The 18,449-nt window shown below is 42.1% G+C and overlaps 3 pseudogenes; all 3 read right to left on the reverse strand.

Moving 5' to 3' along the window:
• Positions 1 to 12,441, reverse strand: part of LOC147158228 (uncharacterized) — a 57,175-nt pseudogene extending 44,734 nt beyond the window's left edge.
• A 1,179-nt stretch (positions 12,442 to 13,620) lies between these two features.
• Positions 13,621 to 16,669, reverse strand: LOC147158229 (uncharacterized; annotated as a pseudogene).
• A 29-nt stretch (positions 16,670 to 16,698) lies between these two features.
• LOC147158230 (uncharacterized) lies at positions 16,699 to 18,449 on the reverse strand (annotated as a pseudogene).

An 18,449-nucleotide genomic window follows, 5' to 3' on the forward strand; every position in this document is an offset into this window, starting at 1 on the left:
GTTTTTCAGTAATCAACAATAGAAAATGGTTAGTTTCACCCAAATGCTCTGTTTTGAAACAAAATACGGAGAAATCAAGCTTTTAGTGAAACGATATTATTTCATGCACTCTAGTGAATTTGACACATTTTTTCCATGAATGATGCCACAAACATCTAAACAGTGCTTTACTTATGTAAAACACTACCACCAACAATGAAACAGTGTTTTTTGATAGCAAAATACGTTTATTTACATTCAACAGTGTAACAATTTGACACAATTTGGCAAACTATTTACAAATGTGTGCAACTGTGGTACTATTTATAATTATGTGGATGTTTCAACTACAGTTTTTCTTTTTGTGTAACACTCCCCTACGTGCAAGGAGACGCAGCAGGATTTGCACAACAGATTAGTTTCACTGCGATTGCCCCTTCGCGTGCAGACGCTACACTTTCTTGCCGGCCTTTTTTTCCGGGGAATAGCAAGTATATACTGCAGTGTGTGTTTGGCCATGTTGCCATCAAGTCTACTATCAGGATCATGATACGGTTACGTTACGGTGGTGTTACGTCTGGCTTCCTCATGTACTTCCGTTCCTATACCGGGTGGTCGATGTTCTGATCCATCTTATCCACTCCATTCATAGTCCAGAACCAGTGTATTCTCCGTGATCAGACTGTGCCCACTCCTCTGATGAATATGCATTGGACTCGGGGTACTCTTCATCGTCCGATTGAACGTCCGCCTGTGCAGAAGTGCTCGGTTGTGCTCCGCGTTTTCCGGCGTTAGCATCGCTAGCCGGTGAGGCTTTATGATGTGATCATAGCCGCCGCGTCAACGCTTCCAACTTCGGCGTCAACCTCGGACTCACCATCATCATCATCGTCATCACCAATGTGCTCTTTAGCATTGGTCGATGCTTTTCGACTACTCTTCATCGTCTGATTGAACGTCCGCCTGTGCAGAAGTGCTCGTTTTCCGCCGTTAGCATTGCTAGCCGGTGAGGCTTTATGACGTGATCATAGCCGCCGCGTCAACGCTTCCAACTTCGGCGTCAAGCTCGGAGTCACCATCATCATCATCGTCGTCATCAATGTGCTTTTTAGCATTGGTTGATGCTTTTCGTCTTTGAAAAAAATGCTCAAGCGTGAGCTGCTTGCAACCGGTCACCATTTTCGCTTCATCAGCCACTCTCCCCTCAACACTCTAGCTCCGCCTCACGTCTTCTACTGACGCCTACCCAATCTTGTCCAAAGAGAGTCATCGCTGCCATCTAGGGGCCAAAAATAGTCATTATATTAACTAGATCTGCTTGATACTTTCAGCACAGCTGGCCAAGGCTTTCCTCCACCCGTTTAAAAAAAAAAAAAAAAAAACATAGTGAACGTCTTTTAATGTATTTGGCAGTAAAAGAGTTTAAAAAGGTGTTACCAATAACTAATGAGTTTACACTCCAAAATAAAATGAGTCTTTCACCATTGTCATTAGTTCTTTTGGAGGATCCAAATGGTCCAACTGTATGTTTTAAGCCTTCTCTTTCCTGATTTATTTGCGCATTCATATCGCCAAGCAGAAGTAATAGGTTATGTCTTGGTATCCTGTTCACTGTTTCCTGAAGTTTTTTATAGAATTAATCTGTTATGATTCTTTCATTTACTGGATTCCAGCTAATCAGTGCCAAACTAGCTTCTTTGTTTAGCACTATCCCCACTCCGTACATATGCTGGTCATCATGTCCAGAGTAAAGAATTGTTAATTCTTCAGAATTTATTTTTCCGCTTCCTGTCCTCCTAATTTTGCTAATGCCCATTGCTGTCAATTGGTATTGTTTGAATTCTCTGAATAATTGGGCGAGTTTCCCTGTTTGATAGTGTCCTTACATTCCATGTTGCAATTCTTGTGGTTGATTTTGCACAAACAATTTGGGCAGGAATCAGCGATTGAGATTAATATATAAAGACAAATCAACAATGGATATTTCTAGACCAAATTAAATACAAATATGTACTTTATCCAACATTTACCCAACAGGTTATTTATTTATTTTATTTTATTTTATTTATTTATTTATTTAATATTTGTTTAATTTAAGTACAAATGTGTATTTTATGTGGGGCTGAACAAAATCAATCAATATTAACTTTCATAATATTTTAGGGTAATGTAATACTTGCTTTCTATCACAAGGGAGCACTATTTCATTACACTGGGATGTCACCATTGTCCCAGCTTAAGGCTCACACACACCATGAATGAATGGTTTGATCTCTTATTAGGTTATGGTTTAAATCATTTTTTTGACAATAAAATAAAGGATTTTTAAACTTGCCAGTCTAAACAGCTGTTAATAAAACTACACTGTGCTAACAGCTGGAGGAGATGTTTGCATAATGCAGGCGAAGGGAATACCTGACAATTCAGAAAATATAATGGGTTCTGGCTCTGATACCACAGGTATGCACTGGTACATCTAATTCATTCTGTTGATTTAAAACACCTAATAGATAAACACAAACATAATTTGCTTCCAAAATGCATCACAATCACAAAATGAATTCATCAATTCATTCACCCATTCATCCTCTTATCCAGGGTCAGGTCACAAGGGCAACAGCTTAAACAGGGCATACTCAATGTAACACGCTAAGCCTAACTTAAAAAAAACTAGCCTTTAATTTCTCCAGCCACATCATCCAGCTCTTTCAGGGGATCCAGAAGCATTCCCAAACTATCCAAGAAACACAGGACTCTATTCTCATGTCCAGTGCAAGTGTGAGAACTATTTAGTGTTAAATTGTTGAGCTCTTGGGCTCTATTTTCGTGCCCAGTGCAAGTGTGACACGGGGTGCGGTATAAATCTGCGCAGGGGCGGGCTAAATTAAGTTGTAGTATTTTTGCATACCATAAAGACCAAAGACGGTGTAATGTGGTGCATTTAAAAAAAAAATAATAATAATTTCTATGATTGTGGGCGTGAAGACAGCTGACTTGTCTTGCTGCCAATTGAAGCAACTCCTCTCATTAGGCCTCATTTACTAATACATTTGTAGGAATGTTCATACTCTGTGCACAAGTTGAGTACATGCGGAAAACTGTCGGATTCATGACACGTGTGTACTTTTTGTTCGCACAACTGAATCAGAATTCATCCTAAAAAACAGTGCCCTAATTTACCTAATGAGTGCCTAATTACCCTCAAAATGGGTTAGACCTGTTAGACGGATCTCAGGCAATGCACAGGAAAAAATAAGTTTAAAAAAAAAACAGCTGAAAGATGTTCATAACTTTTCAATCTACAGTAGTATATCATATTTTCAAAAGGTTTGTATCATCAGAAAGCTTGCTGACAACATATGATAATTAGAGAATTATACAACATATAATAATTAGAGAATTGCATCTTAATACGCATCTGTCAGACATGTATACCTTTAGCATCTGATTGTAAAATGGCCACGAGAGGTCGGCAGATACTAGTATAGACAGCCTCCATGAGTACCAACACCTTAAAATATGGCCTGTATTGGCACAGATGATACCGATACCTGGTATCGGTACTCGCCCATCCCCAATAATAATGATGTAAATCGTTCTAACTAATTTGAGAGAAACGTATAAAAACGTTCTATTATAAATATTGTCATGGTCCCCAAAAACGCATTTCTACGTTTTTTAATGTTTTTATTTTTTTAAATTTTTTAATTTATTTATGCTAGAGCATACAGAAGGCTTTGATGCAGCCTCTGACCTGAAAAGGTCGCTTAGAGCAATGGTAGTTATTACAAAAAATGGCCAGCTGTTGGCAACAGAGTATAAGAGATCAACCAGGGCCATGTTGCAAAAAGCTAATTTCCCCACTGTTTTAAACAGATTTGTGAATAATGATGAAACTTATATTCTTTTTTTTTCTTTTTTCTAAAGAGCTCAGTATTGTTCATTCGGTAATGTCATCATCATTGCTCTTTTTTTTTTTTTTTTTGTATGTGGGTGAGTATGTGTATGTGCGTGCGTGTATTTGTTAGCTCACCAAAAACCTATTAGAAAAAATCCCATACCGTTCACCTAAACCGAACACCGCCGTCAGGAGACCCGAGGGGACCAAAGAAAACAAAGGAAAGTGAAATCCAGCACCGACCAGACACCACCCACCGGGCCACCCACCAGAATTCTTCCCCAACCCCAGAAACATCTAAATTCCAACAGATCCAAAAAAAAATCAGGGAGACCTCAAGAGACCGAAGGAGAGACTAAGGAAAGGAAGGAAGGACAGACGAAGCCGAGTGAGATCGATAGATGCTGGTGTGGTGGATCTGGCATGCATGAAAATCTCCACCAAAGAGGGGAGCCGTCGACCCCTGCCAGGACAGAGCAAGCGCAACATCTCAGGACCCCCCAGGCCGCGGCAGCGCCAAAGAACGACCCCCGGGCCCCGCCAGGGCCACCGGCCGGAGAGCAAACCCAGGAGCAGGAGCGCCCCCCACCCCAACACGGCCCGCGCCCCCGACCCAACGCAGCAGGACGGGACACTGCAGGCCCGCCAGTCACCCCACCGGCCCACAACCCACGCACCCCCCACGACCCCCCGCCCCCATCCACCCCCACCATCCACCCAACCCAGCCCCAGCTGCCCCCAGGCCCCCAAGCCCCCAGACACCACTTGCTTTCGTGTCTGAACTGCCTCCTGAAGAGATAACAAGTCTTTTTAAGCACAAAGCTTTATAGCTAAACATAGTCTTCACTAACGTCACGGGATCGCGAGTCTGCCCCTCATGTTGGGGCAACTTTCCAGGGAGTCACCTTTGCTTCTATTGTGTTTACACCGAATGTTCTTTTGGTATTGATGAATGTCACCCCCAGCTTCCTCTAACGTTATTTGTGTAAGCAAGACGTATGCAGAAGATTTAGCTCAAGATTGTTTGCAGCGGTACATGTTGAAATGTTTGGTTAGTAGAATCCATTGGATTACAAACATTTGCCGATACTAAAGCCCGGACCGGACTACATGGCAACGTATGCTCTAAGGTAGAATGGCTCTCAAAACACAGACATTCTTGCGTCTTCTGTACTTTCGGCTTTTATTGGTTGCTTTGTGCATTTATCATTTGTGAATTAGAGGTGAAGAATCTCGGGTTATTTTTAAACCAAGTTAGCTAGTTCTCCGACCGCGCTATAGCTACTGGCGCTAGCATGTTACAACAACAAGGAGACCTTGAGGAGGGTATTTGAAGAGATCTCAAACTCGAACATCTTGACCATGAATCTATTTTTAGCCTGAGCTAGCCACGGCTAGCGGCCCACATATGTCACAATCGCATTATGGTAAAAGCATTTTTTACCACCTTACAATGACACTTACCTTAATCAAAATGGTCAGAACACTCTTTGATAGACTTTGTCGTTTGGAAATCCTTTTGATGTATCTTTGTAATTTATATTCAAAAATTGACATTCCATGGACCGGCACACAATGTGGGGCAAATGACGGCATGTGAATACTATCTAGAAGTTTCATTTCACATCTTTGTTAGCCCAATTTTGCACCTGTGAATGGCACACGTGTGCACCATTGTGAAGCGGTTTGTGAAAATCCAGAATTAATGAACAAAATTAATGAATCATAGTAACTCCTCAGCATTTGCTGGTGTTGTATTGCTGGCTGCTTGCCACACCAAAGGCGTTCTGAGTCGATAGGTGGGGGTCAGTGACGTCATGTGAATACTATGTATAGAACCCAGGCCGCCGTTCCATGCACGTTCCATATCATTGCATGAGAAATGGCCGTTCCCCTCAGGCAACGAGCAATCCAGCGGCATAGGCGCACGTCGTCATTGAAATCCGTTCTATCCATCCACACCATAACACGAAACACCAAATTCCGGAACACCAAATTCCGGAACCCGCCCAATGAGGGGAGAGAGATGTTTTTAAAGTAATCTTAACGACCGTCTTCCATAAACATCATGAGCACCTCCTACAGAACTGCGAGATCTTTTTTCTTCTATTGTGTGCTTCAAACGGGCAGATTAAATTTCCGTGATTTAGTGACGCCAAAAAGACACGGAAGTGCACTCGACCTAGCCCCCTCGGGTTAGTGGCACCACCTCTGGTAAAGGTTTGTCACGCCCACTGAAATTTGAGAAGCTGGCTGCTCCTTTCTTTTTCTCCTCCTGCTCGCAAATGCTCCGTGTAAAGGGGAAACAATGATCAGGAAAAAGTGGTTGCTTCCTTCGTCCCAAGTCTTTGAGAAGACAGTGGATTAATTTTATTTTTGAAGGACGTGTACCGACATCATTTCTCAAAGGACTGTTTTGTTAGTGAAAGCCTGTTCAGAGCTAGATTTACAACACGTTTAAATATAATGGATTGGTCCCAACAGTGTGACACGACTACAAACGTGAAAGATGTAAGTTTAACATTTTTGATTTAACCTTCCTTCCTATCCTTTCTAATAAGAGATGTGCACCTTCTACCATATTACTGGTGTATTTTTAGTGCCTAAAGTGGGTGCTACATTTGTTGTGTGGAGGTTGTTTGGTTACAAGAGGTCAGATATGATAAAGCAGATGGTGGTTGGATAATATGAAGCGGTTGCGTATTGTAAGATACAATTTGCGGTGGTTAATTTGCCGTGACTGGCAACTCGCCACCTAATTGACATGACTCTGTGATGCTAACCGGCCGCTAAGTGGCCTCGACGAGACAGCTTGCACGTTGTGACCGTGCAGGTGCCTAAATGTGCACATTTGTGTTATTCATAACCGCATGTATATGTCTACAAGTATTCACGGCAAATCTGAGACATTCACGGCAAAATAACGTGTGCGGCAGATTTGCAACATTAGCACATGGCTACCATGACCGAAATCACTGCCCCTTCGAGAGAAAAGGGTATGGCCTAGGCGTGGCCTGGTGCAGCTATTTACATAAAAGTGACACACCCCTAAAACAGGCTGTTTTGAACAGAGCGTTTTTTGGCTGATTTAGGGACAGCAAAAATATTAGATCCAAAGTCAATTTTGACGAATTATGTCACAGACATGTCTTTTACACATTTGAGAACTATTTTAGTATGTTGAAAAGTTGAATAATGTGAGACCTTTCAAGGTCAACCAAACTACATGCATAAAAGTAAAGCATTTAATAAATGTTTACATTCAGAATATATGACATTCAGAATATATGTCATGTCAAAATATTGGGGTCATTTTTTTTTCTATTTTAAATTATGCAAGTAATTAACTGATTAGAAAACGAGGAGATTGAGAGTGTGCAGTGGATCAAAAAATGTTGAAGACATCCTCATAACATTAACTGCCGAAATAATTAATACATAATAGACACTTGTCAAATTTGGCAGGCAATTTTTTTTTTAATTAAGTGATTGATCGTGATTAATCAAAATTCAAAGATGAGATTAAGCTGATTTAAAAATGTAATTTTTAGACATATGTACACACACATTTGCACATAAAGCGCTTGAATCAGAAGAGTTGGCAAGTATGCCGAAGTGGTATGTACGCACGGTTACAAAATGAGGCACATTCCCTTTCCCGTCAATGGGAAGATGATAAAAAGTTGGCCATTGACAATTCCGAACATTCGGGCAGTTCTGGTATTTTCACAATGCACATGTTTCCTTTACACGGTCAATAGAAATGGCTGTTTGTATTACTTTTGCCTGTGACTAGTATACAAACCAGGCAGATTGTTATATTAATCAGTTCATCAATTTTTTTTTTTTGAAATCAAAATAATCCTCACAAATCAAATTTCAACAATCCAAAGTCCAATGCTTTTCAATGAGCGGAGAGCGTCATTTCACGGAGTAAGGTCCTCATTTTTGAGGTGTGACGTAAACTCAGAATAGGTAGATCACAGACCCATGAGGCAGGACTGCCTTTGCCCCAGATCGTGCATGTTCTCGTGTGACCCTCATTCACAGCGCGCACCCTCCGGAGCTGTGCTGTGGCCAGTTAGATGATTTTAAAAATTCATAATACATATGATAGGAATGTGCTCAATGATTTCTGCAATGATTCAGAGGGTTTGATGCAAGCTGTTATATTTATGAATGAAATACGATGACATCCACCACACATGGAGCTCAGAATCGGTCTGCCTGCAGCTCAACCCATTCGCCAACATCGAGTTACACTTCTTGCAACAATAGTTAGACGAGGTTCTAGCAGGCGTGAAACTTAGTCTGCTGTTGCTGACGTGATTGAACCGTCATTCATATTGCTGACTGGCAGTCTACAGCACTCTTATCAAGTCCAAATTATCATCTGTAGTGCTGGGAGCATATTGCCCTAATATTTCCAGGTTGTTCTAATGCTGCATTCTTCATACTTCAACGCCCCCTTGAACTCGGAAATCCCACTTGCAAAGTCGGAAAAAAAAGCACCCTGACTTCAACGTCACGTCACTCTACAATGGTGACCACTATGGAAACACAGACTGTTAATGGTAAAACACAATTTAATCAAGTATAAAACTAGATAGCTAGCGTACGTGACAATATGCCACTATCTCCTTGCATAAAATTATATAGTAAACTACTAAACTTTAAGGAATGCTTATGAAATAAGATAAATATATAAATGAAGCAAAATTACGAGAAGGTAAATTTGCTGGAGGTCAAAATGTGTTTTGAGGACCAAAATAAAAAACAATTTGTCACTATCCCACAGAGGTGGGAGTAAGTCATTGTTTTGCAAGTCACAAGTAAGTCTTTGCCCTCAAGTCCCGAGTCAAGTCCCGAGTCAAGTCCCAAGTCAAGACTGACAAATCCCGAGTCAAGACTGACAAGTCTCAAGCGATTCACAAGTCCTACACATTGAGTTTCAAGTCCTATCGAGTCATTTTAACAACATCGCAGATTATATTATTTCGGGTGACCATCAAAGTTGGAGTCAGGGACTCAGAGAGTGAACCCAGAGTGATGCAACAGATTGCCGTGTTTGCAATGTGTTACCAGTGAGTTTACAGGCTCATTAACTTTGCAACTAGTAACAATAATTAACCGATAAACAACTGACATTAGCTTACTTACCGTTCTTTGTGCAACTTCAGATGTTGAACGAAGTTTAAAGTTGTTGCCTCTCCGTCAGTGATCTAATCTTGGACATACTGCAATTATTTTTTTGTTGACCACCTCGAAGTTTTTGTACCCAAACAACTAGTGGTGCAACGGATCACAAAAGTCACGGATCGGATTGTTTAAAAAAACTAAAACTAAACTGAAATCAGATAAATAGAGCTTAACTTATGTCTTAATTTATTTTATCAAATACTTTTGCCCATTAAATAAAATAAAATAAACTCTAAATGTCTAATATGGCCGTTAGGATTTAGAAACACAACTTTAGGTGCAATATAAGGCAAGATACATGGTTATTTTATACATAGTCCATGTATAAAATAACGAGGTATCCTGCCTTACGTTGCACTTGTAATGCACTTGAAGTTGTGTTCCTGAAATCCAAATGGCCATATTGGACATGTTGAATGTTTTTTGTTATTTAAAGCTAGTGTTTTATAAAATAATTATAAATGAAGGCAAAGTTCTATTTATTTATTTTTAATCATGAAAAATACATCAAGTGCAATTTAAGGCACTCTGCCGTTGTTTAAACAGGGAGAGTGGATTACAAAGTAACATAGGTCCACAATATTGAACAAAGTAAAGAAAACAAGCAAACCAAACAGCTGTCAAACTACCGGTACTGTTGATAGCCAGGCACCCGATGCTAACTCTAACAGTTAGCTACTAGGCACTGTTGGAAAACGATCCTTAAGTTTTCCGCGTGTTTCGTAGATCAGAAATCAGAATGGAGATCGGTGAATCAGGTTTCTTTCAAAGGATTTATTTTGCAGAATATTCTGGACACAGCGGGTTTATAAAAGCACAAACTGCTCCTCGCTTGCGTGCTCTTTCAGCGGACTCCCAGTATTCTTATACTATCTCGACAACGCCTCCTTCACCCCTCCACAGGATACAGCCCCCCCCCCTTCTTTAAGCCCCCACCTTTTCTCCCAGTCCTGAGTTCAATACACATGAGACAGAAGGAAGCAGATAAGACTTTTACATTTTTACAGCATATCATTAAAACACATTGAGTTTAAACCCAGATACTGGCCCATTGATGTGGAACCAGACAAGGTCCTTTAAAAATTAGCATAAATTGTGACAGCACAGACACATCCACAGATCAAACACAACTTTGCACAGTAAACCTTTCTTAACACACTCTCTTCCTCAGATATGAGGAAGAAAGTATCTTCAAACGTTCCGTCACATTTAGTACACTCATCAAGCTATACTGAGTAAGTTAATACAGTTATGACTACATCTAAACAGTTGTAACTAAAATCAAAACAGTTATAATTAAATTGAAATGATAAAATGTCAACTTTCCCTCAGTCGGGCTCAAAAGAGTCCGACTGAGGGAATGTTGATAATAAACATTTCATAGAAAAATTCCAGCGGGATCTTCGTCCTCTTCGTCGGATGTCGCAACAGTGGGCTCCTTTGGGGGAACGATAGACTCAATCATCATATAAGAAGACTTATTTTGTATGTCCTGTTTTTCAATAGCAGTGGTAATAATTCTTTGGCAAAGGGAACGAATACATGGAATACAGCAACACCCGCATGTGGTTAACAAAGCAGCAAATACAGCGATATATATTAAAATAGAGGAAACTAAAGTTTTATAGCGCCCAAAACACATCCATCCAATTATCCCATACATAAGTATCCACACCTGAATGTTCTTTCATTTTCTTATTGAGTGTACGAAGCCCTTCAATTGCAATAGTCAAACTTCCATCAGGTGCAGTGTTGTTAGGAATGAAGGTGTAACACTGATCTCCAAACATTGAGCAGACTCCGCCCTTTTCTGCCAGCAACATATCTAGTGCCATTCGGTTTTGGAATGCAATCAAAGATGTGGCAGCCAACTGGCCGTGTACAGCCTCAAAACCACTTTGAGTCCAATTTCCCAGCCTTTGTACATTATAATGTACATAATTAATTCTGTCTACGTTTTTGTTAATGGTGCAGCAACAGCAAATTGTAGATTAAAACCCTGAGAGTACTTGATCAGCTAATTTGTACTCATCTGGCACACCTCTTGGTACTCCAATTGCATCAATGTAAGTGGGAACATTCTGCTCTTGCCAAGAGGACCGTTTGGTTTTTCGAAAAGAAGGAGGAAATTTGGGTTGCCAATTATCAATCATATTTAGAAGGTTATCAACAGAGTTGGGGTAGATTTGTACTGGCAGTAGGAGGGTGATGAGAGCACAATATCCTGTTTTATTCAAAGGCAACTTATCAAATATTCTGTTATCGCCACACCACCACCACATGTCCCCTCTCGATTGAGGTTTGAACATTTGTCCAACGTCTATTGCCGAAATGCAGTGAGTGATGTGATTTAGTTCTCCCAATTGTTCTCCTGTTCCTGACATTTTAATACATGAGAAATTACCATCCGCAACTTTGTCTGAAAATATTGGTTTGTTTTTCTGCCATTTTACGAGGGGATACACCTTATCCCATTTAGAGCAATTGGCATTGGGGACAGTTTTATTCATAAGTTCCATTACACAGTGATCCTCTATTTTAGCAGGGATTACTCGTAATAGAGGTCGTGGTCCTACGCATACCACACAGTTTTCGTTAGTGGCACAGGCCGCTTCGTTAGCCAGCAGTAGCCAATTGTTACTGCTGCCGGACAACCCTGTCATAACACGGAACCACTCATATACACCATCGAGCGGTACGCTAACAGCTTTCACCCCGGTCACCTTCATGTAATTAGTAATTTTTGGTTGTTCTAAGTTACCCATAGTCTTATTGACACAAACTAAAATGGGAAAATAGGGGTCAGCTCCGGAGAACCATGCCCATAGTAATAATCCCCAACAGGAAGTGTTATATAGAGTTGCATTAGGCGGCCGTATATTTCCATTGGGAAGAGCAAAAGTCAATTCGAGTAGACCTCCCAGTTTTCTCAGTGTTACCCTTTTGCTAAAGAAAATAGCCTCCTCACTAGTTCCCGGTGGCCAGTGACTTCCGTCCTGGGTAGTTATAAGAGTACTCCAGTCTAGCCGTAAAACATGTCCTGTCAAATACCACCAGTATTTTACCCAGTCTTTCCCTTTAGTCTGCTTAGTGTTCCTAAATCCTTTCAAAGACCTAATGGGAATTCTAACAGAGGTGTTCGTGTTTGGGGCCACTGTCACTGTTATTGAGTTATTATAAGTCCAGTATATGATCCAGGGAATGGAGAGTGGAGAATCAATACCTCGCTTAATACGATGTGTTGTGGTTACGTTCAAGGTTGTATTGAGGGGCTTCCAGAGATACCAGATTGGCAGAAAAATCAATATGAGAAAGAGTGTCGTGATGTAGCAGCAGATGGAGATGCGTTCCCTTTTTGAAGCCATCTCGAGATAACGTTCTTTGTTGAATAAGAAAATGGCGTTGTCAGCTTCTTTGATGACCCCAGGGTAGACTGCCCGAGGTCCTAGAATTGGTCACCGGGATTATTTTGCCCGTAAATGTGACTCAATCTTTGTTGAATGATGTCCTCAATAGGGAAAACTGGACACTGGATCAGTAGACGTGGTTTTCCGGTCGGGTCGTCAGGTGGTCCTACGGTGGTGGGATCGCTGAGCCTGAGGCGGATCTGGCGGGCCGTGTAGACGAGATGTGGAACCAAGTGTCCCCTTTTCTTTGCAGGCGAACCGCACAAGATGTCCTCTCCGTCACCTTGTGGGGTCTAGTCCACCTGGGTACAGACCATTTTCGTTTAGTCACTTTTAACCATACATATTCACAATCATTTATTTCTGAAGGAGCATCTGGTTGTTTTTTTGTTAGCTCGGAGAACGTAGATGCTAGCTGTTTGAGTTCTGGAGGTAATGCAAGGTGCGACTCTCCCAGTGGTGCCATTGGAGCCGGAAATGGTCTGTTTGTGTGACCCTCAAACGGAGTCCAACCTTTGGCTGAGTTTGGTGACATTCACACATTCATTAATGCAACATGAGCTTGTAGCCAATTTAAATTGGATGAGGCCAGTGCTTTAGCCAATTTTTCTTTAATATTTCTATTAATTCGCTCAACCTGTCCTTGGGATTGGGGATGATACACTGAACCAAATGTATGTTTTAGCCCCAATGCTTTTTCTACTGCTTGTAGATGTTTATTTTTGAAATGGGTTCCATTGTCTGATCTAATTTTTCTGGGAAATCCATGTGATGGTATGTAATGATTAATCAAATGTTTTACCACGACATTTGCTGTTTCAGATTTGCATTGATATGCCTCAGGCCATCCTGAAAAGGAATCCACTATTACCAACAAATATCTGTATCCTGCCACTGGTTTTATCATGTCAGTGAAATCCATCGAAATCACCTGCCCCGGAGCAGTCACTTCCGGATCGTGAGTGCCCAGAGGAGGTTTAGATGTAGGCATACTGTTATATTTATTGCAAACACTGCAGTCCTGCAGTTCACTTTTAACAATTTGTCTCATGTAGGGATGCCACTAGGTGTGTAGTCGTCTCAATGTTTCCTCTACACCAACATGGCATATTCCATGGGCTTCAGAAATGAGATTTTTCAATTGTTTCTGGGATGGAATATATTTACCTTTTTTCTGCCATATAACTGCTCCATCTTTTTCTCTCCCTTTGGACATCCACACACTTTTTTCTTCTGGACTTGCCTTTTCCTGCCACAGCTTAATTGTTTCTGTGGTTATTTCTTGTCCTTCTCCTAATTCACCTTCGCTCACCATCAATTGTAGTGTTGGGCTGTAGCCCGCAGCTTCCTTTGCCGCCTTGTCTGCTGAATTATTTCCTACTGACACAAAATCATTATTTCTTGAATGTCCTTTACATTTTATCACAGCTACTGCTTTAGGCAGTAGTAAGGCATCTTTCAAAGCAAAGATGTCTTGATGGTGTTTAATAGGTGTCCCTGTTGCAGTCATGTAGTCATTTATTTGCCATTCTGCCATGGTGGTGTGCACAACCACATGTGCATACGCAGAGTCAGTGTAAATGTTTCCAGTCTTTCCTTGTGCTATCTTTAGTGCAGTTGTTAGAGCCACTATTTCTGCTCGTTGAGCTGATTGTGGCCCTGTGAGTCTCTCTGCCACTATCAGGTCAAAAGTTGTTCCTATCATTTGTGTTACCGCAAAACCTGATTGGAGTTCTTTATTACCTTTAAAACAACAGCCGTCCGTAATTAACGTCAAGTCTGGGTCGTCAAGTGGGGTGTCGTAAAGGTCATTTCTCAGTGAGTTTTCTTCCAAAATTCGCTGAGTGCAGCAATGGGGTTGTCCCTCCAACAGGCCCTCTGCCATGTTAATTCCTTCATGTATAAACAAAATGTGGGGTTGTGTCAGGACTGATTCAATCTTTCTCATGTCATAGTAAATGCTTGGCTGGTTACGTACTGCACTGTACTATGTGATGTACGTACTGTCAGCGGGTGATGTAACACAATATGAGATGTTTTCTGAATCAGGCGAGCTAATGCTAAAGCAAAGGCTGCACAAAGAGGATGACGTTGTTCATATTTTTCAAGAGGCGTTGATGCATAAAGGCAAACATGTCTCTTACCATTTTCCCCTTTCTGAAAAAGAACAGCAGAAACACTGCTGTTTTTTTTAGAAACATCCAGAAAGAACATTTTGTTGTAATTAGGGATGACAAGAGCCGCAGCTGATGACAAGAACTGTTTAAGCAGAACAAAAGAGTTTTCAGCAGCTGGAGTCCAAAAAAGAACATGTGATAGGTTTCTCATTCCTTTTTCATTCACTAATTGTCTGAGAAAATGAGTCGGTTCCGCAAAATCCGGAACACGATGTCTGGAGTAGTTGCAAAGACCCAGAAAAGCCAACATTTGTTTGACATTTTTCGGTTTGGGATGGTGCAAGATGTCATCTTTGTGTGACGGAGACATACCTGTTCTTTGTCTCGAGACAAGACGACCCAAAAAAGAAACCTGAGGTCGGGCAATTTGGAGTTTGCCTTTGGAGCACTTCAAACCCACCCAAGCCAGATGGCTCAAAAGGAGCTGTGTAGCTTGAAGGCAGGACGCCTCGGATGGTGCAGCTAGGAGTAGATCGTCCACATACTGCACCAAAAGAACATCTGGAGGAAGTTGGAGAGATGACAGCAACTGTCGAAGGGAAGCATTGAAAAGTCAAGGAGACAACACAAAACCTTGAGGAAGCCTGGTGTAGGAGTAACACTCATTATTCCACGTAAAAAATGCAAAATACTTCTGCATAGACAGATCAAGAGGGATACAAAAGAATGCATTAGCAAGATCAATGCAGGTAAAATGAGTTTGTAATGGAGTGATCTGCGACAGAGTCGAGTGAGGATTTGGCACCGGCAGTGTAGGGGTCAAAACTACAGCATTAATAGCTCGTAGATCATGTACCATTCAAAATTTACCAGTATTTTTCTTTTCTACTGGGAAAATAGGAGTATTGTAGTCAGACCTATAAATTTTGCAAAGAACCCCCGCTTTAAGCAAACCTTCAATTGTTACTGAGATGCCAAGTCGTCCTTCCTCCTTCATGGGGTACTGTGGTACCCAAATGGAGTCGGGTTTCAATTTAAAAGTTACTGGAGTAACATTACATAGGCACTCATCAGTCAGGTCAGTAAACCACAGTGCAGCAGGCAAGGATTGTAACATATCACCAGCAAGCTCGCTGTCAGATGTCTCTCTTCCATGATGTCGGTCCAAAAGCTGATGTTCTAAAACAGACATAGATACAAACAAATCAGATTTAATCCAATAGGCATCAAGAGATTTGGAATACAGTAAGTCTGTATGTAAAGAGTGTTGCCAATCAGTTGCTTTTGTGCAGGCCAGGACAAATGGACCCAAATCTTCCGCCGTGTGCTGGGATGACACCATCAGTGAAAGATGAGGATGGCACGGAGGCATAGATGGATCAGGTGGATTCGCCATCCTATACCATCGTGATTGTTCTTCAGTCAGAGCAACAGAATAAGCCACACCGGGTTTGCCTGCAAACAGATCATCCACACGCAACTCCCAGGCGTTGTCATCAATTGTTCGGAACGCTTCACTGTATATCTCATCACCACATCTGTCATAGAAAAGAGTGCAATGCATACAGTCAGATACCATATCATATGACCTGAGATTACGAACCCAAGACGACCAAAGTGTCCAAAAAGTTTCAGCAACCCTCCAGCCGGAGGAATCAGTGTCAATCTTTGCCCAGTAGATGTCAGCAGTGGTGCATGTCATGGCGTGTTGAGACGTTGGAGGCGGAGTCACCAGCGCAGTAATAAGTATGTCCATCTGGAAACTGAAGAGTGAGCCCGTCTGTCCCACACTGGATTAATGGAGCAGTTTTTATGAGAAGATCCCTTCCCAAAAGATTCACTGGACAGTCCGGTGCAAACACAAAGGAGTGCAACAAAGTTTGTGTGAAACACTTGGTGTGTATAGGAGTTGTCATATGCAGGATAGTTTACTCTCCCTTGAATCCAACCAACGAAATGCCTTCGGCGGTGAGGGAATTTTCAGGTGGCAATGTCATAATGGTAGAGTGACGAGCTCCAGTGTCGACCATAAATGATAAAGAAGTTCCTCCTACCGTCAGTTCAATCATAGGTTCCTGCAGACCTTGGCATGTGAATTCAGGGTCCCATCATTGCGGAAACTGTCCACTAGGTGGCGGCAGGAGCTGATGGTTTGGCACAGGCGGATACTGCTGCTGGGGTGGAGCCAGGTGGGGTGGAGCATTCTGTGACTCACGTCCTCTTGGCTGGTTGTAGCCGCGCCTTCTTTGTTGACGCCTGCCCCCTCTGCCTCTCCAGCCTTGTGGGCGTTGACGACAGTCATTAGCCCAGTGTCCAGCGCGGCCACAGTTGTAGTACTGGTCTTGGCCCATGAATGGACCTGACTGATACATAATACACTCAGACATAACAGTAGGTGATGGGTCAACAGTAGAAGCCGGGAGAGCAATATTTTCCTCTTTTTTCTTCAAAGTTTGTAATTGCATAATTGCTAATTGTAATTCAGTATTCCTATGTTTTTCAGTTTTTGACTCTATATCTTTAGCATACCTCCTTAGGTGGTGTTTCAGATGAGACAGCCATCTGGTGTGGTCTGCACCAGGAAGATCAGGATTCACTTCCATGGCCTGCAAAACAGACTTAGGGACACCTTTCAGCACCGCTGCTCTAAAAACTTGCGAATATAGTGCAGAGTCAGTCGGCAAGTGTCCAGTTTTCAACGAATATTCCACAAGGGCACGGTCAATGAATGCCGTCAGCTTTTGGAGCGAACATCAAGTCAGAAATAACAACCTCAGGAATAGGAAACAGTCCGCCAAGCACTGAAAACAGTGTCAGATAATTATCACGTGATAGAGCCTCACCATCCATTAAAGAGGACATTCCTGAATTAGTCATCAACACTTCAAGTTGAGAAAGAGGGCACGCCTGCGTCAAGAGCGCGCGCACATCCCCCGCAGTTAAAATTTGACCTGTAACCTCCCTTTGAAGAGATCTCAACCAATTTTCACCCCCCACCTGCATCGGGGGAAGTTTCTGCAACAGCACACTCAAGTCAGAGGGCAAATAGGGTTTATAAACCGTGGCAGAATTTTCCGTAGCGGGGTCAACCTTAGCCAACATGGGGGCTTGAAAAACTGCCCGAGAACGCGTCACAGGTTTTTGGGGAGTACTGTCTGAGAGACGTCCGATTATACTAATGTCGTGAGTGTGGTCAAATGCAGAATCAGGGCGTGTCCCTGAAGCTGTCCTGACCGCACATCTCAGGTCGGCCAGCTGATTTTGAATATCTACAATGCGATAGCTGTTCGCCAATGCACAAGAAGTCTCATTAGTCATGTCTCGCTCTCGTCGCCTAAACAATTCATCTTGTTCAGCCTTCAATATACGGTTTTGTTCTTTCAGTTCATCGTCGGCAGCTTTTTCAAATCAGGCAAGAATTGTACGCCATTTGCTGCAAATTAGCTGGGGCACTTCAGAGTGTCTAGTCAGTTCCAAGCCGAAAGCTTTGGCTTGAGTCAGTCTCTCCTGCGGCCCATCATTCATATGCAACACTTTGTCCAATTTTTCCTCCAATTGTCTCACAGAGGCGGTTACACCAGCTGCCAAGCCGTCAGCCACGGCTTGCACTACAGATTCTCGCAGCCGAGGGTTACTGTCAGAGCTTTCACCATTCCAGTCAACATTGAGACTTCCCCCATTCACAGTTAACAGGGGAGCTTGCAAATTTTGCAGCATCTGAATAGCATTTACATATGGGGAATCAGTAAACGGGTTAATGGGCTCAAACACATTTTCCGTGGGCGGCTCAGCATATGGTGGCGGCGCCGTCGGCGACACAAACACATTCAAATTGGCCCCTTTAACCAT

The sequence above is a fragment of the Leptonotus elevatus genome, chromosome 18 (genome assembly GCF_054856555.1).
Source record: "Leptonotus elevatus isolate MCC_2025b chromosome 18, RoL_Lele_1.0, whole genome shotgun sequence".
Classification (NCBI taxonomy): Eukaryota; Metazoa; Chordata; class Actinopteri; order Syngnathiformes; family Syngnathidae; genus Leptonotus; species Leptonotus elevatus.